This window comes from Sinocyclocheilus grahami, unplaced genomic scaffold, assembly GCF_001515645.1.
Source record: "Sinocyclocheilus grahami isolate Dianchi unplaced genomic scaffold, SAMN03320097.WGS_v1.1 scaffold2679.1, whole genome shotgun sequence".
NCBI lineage: Eukaryota > Metazoa > Chordata > Actinopteri > Cypriniformes > Cyprinidae > Sinocyclocheilus > Sinocyclocheilus grahami.
The window spans coordinates 26,388-28,594 of NW_015507857.1; positions in this window are offsets into that span (position 1 = coordinate 26,388).

A 2,207-nucleotide genomic window follows, 5' to 3' on the forward strand; every position below is an offset into this window, starting at 1 on the left:
GGAGGTCGTGCGCGTTGAGTGATTAACGTCCATAAAACATATCTAGCAACAATGAAAAGGATAGTGTAGATCATTTAATCAGTTGACAAATGACAAAAGACGCAATTTAAAAAGCAAGAAAAGGTTTGCATTTGCGGTGAAATGATATAGCCTACAGATACAATTACAATGGAACATACCATAAATTTCGGCAATGGTACAAACGTGCGGTGTTGGATTATAAAATGTGATTAAGACAAAGACATGCCGTTAAAGTTGTGTTTTTTAATTTCAGCCATTTACACCATATTTTGCTAAATATATTTAAAAGATCATTATGTGTGTATGTATGTTTGTAGGTCGTGTGTTTTTACGTACCTTTTGCTCTGAGCAATTTAGACTACACCTTTTGAGTGCATCTTGCAATTGTGTTTGAATATTTCATTTGGTCTAATCAACAATATAGGACTATTGTGTTAGCAATATATAAATTGCTGTATTAAACAACATGCGTTTAGTTCAAGTGCTTGAAACACCAAAAATATGCTTATCCTAAAAAGCAATATTCGGCAATCTGCACCTGGGTAGCCTTAAAGAACCTTAAAGATTTTGGGAACATTAACTAATCTGGCATCACGTGGCAATTTCACTAATGACTTGATGAATTGTAAGATAGGTGTGTTAGTTTACACGCTTTATAAAAGAGTCATCAGAAAGTAACATTCACATAGCATCATGGGAAAATGTAAAAAAAAAAGACAAATGCAGACTAGGAGAGATGTGTGGGCACATGCAGGGGGAATTGAAGTTCTTGTCAATAAAAGCTGACATTCTAAAACATTCTCAACAGTATTTGTCGCCAGTTTGGTCAAAGCTCTCCATTTCTTTATTTGGAGAGGATACCCTAAAAACCGTCACTGGCTATGGGTCATTTGGACGTACAAGAGAAGAGGTGTCAGGGACCGATTAAATCGGGCAATGGCTTCCAGTAGGCCTACACTTTCACAAACATCTGTACCAAAATTGCTGCAACAAAGTGATGGAACAATGGAAAATAATGGTAAGCTTTTTTTCCCGCATTAATGTTAACTCTGGTTAGTTTGTTTTAAGAAAAATACATATGTTTTCCCTGTGAACTGAAAATACGATTTTCTTACAATCTACCCATTTAACAACAACAAAAGAAATCAAGTGCATATGACATCGTTCATCAATTCATCTTTTACTATGGGTGTATGAATAGGCTTATACAAAATGAATCCACCCATTTCACCTAAACCGCTTTACACAATTTAACATTCAATAAAATCATTACACGTCCCGATAAAAAAAACAAAAAAAAAACATTCCAATTAATTCGACAATCCACTGTGTCTTTAGTTCACACAAAGTTTGTCCTAATTTACTCACCCTCAGGTTGTTTCAACCTTTGTAATGCCCTTTGTTCTGCTGAACAAATGAAAAAATGTTGAAGAAAGTAACGGCGCCCCAAAACTCTTCGGATTCCCACATTCTAAAATATATTTTCGTTTGTGTTTTATTAGGTGTTTTAGACAGGTTTAGAGCAAATTGAGGATGAGCAGACGGGATTTAAATTTTTGATATTGTCATTCACGTTGTGCCGGAACACACATGCTAGCTTATACCAATCACACACAAGCAGACTACTTGATTTGTGTACTTGGGTAAAGTTGGTTTTATATTCGCACATTCACAATATTCACACATTTCCGCGTTCAATAACTTTCTAATTATAAGTGCAATAAAGTTATTTTTTGCATATTCTAATCAGCGACATCGTTGTCAACCTACTACATTATTGATAGCTGATGGCATATTGTTTTGATGGCATATTTACTTGCGATTGTCCACTGAATGTTGTGCGGGAAATTCGTTAGGGACCGTCTAAAAAGTTCTAATTGTTTTTCATTGTGTGCAAACAGACAACTATGCTTTAGCCAACTACAGATGTACCGGCAAATATCACTTACATTATCTAATGCTATAGATTTTCCTTTAGCAACAATAAAAATAGCATTATAACGATGCTGTTTGAAAAGATGTTTAGGAAATTAAAAAGAATGAACATGTACATGAACTGTAATTTGGTAACAATCCAGAAAAGTGTAAAATCAGTGTAATGTCCTGAGCACAGTTAATGGCATAGTTAAAACAACTGTTTTTATTTATTTATTTGCCTCAAAATGAACAAGAACTGTGTTGGTTTT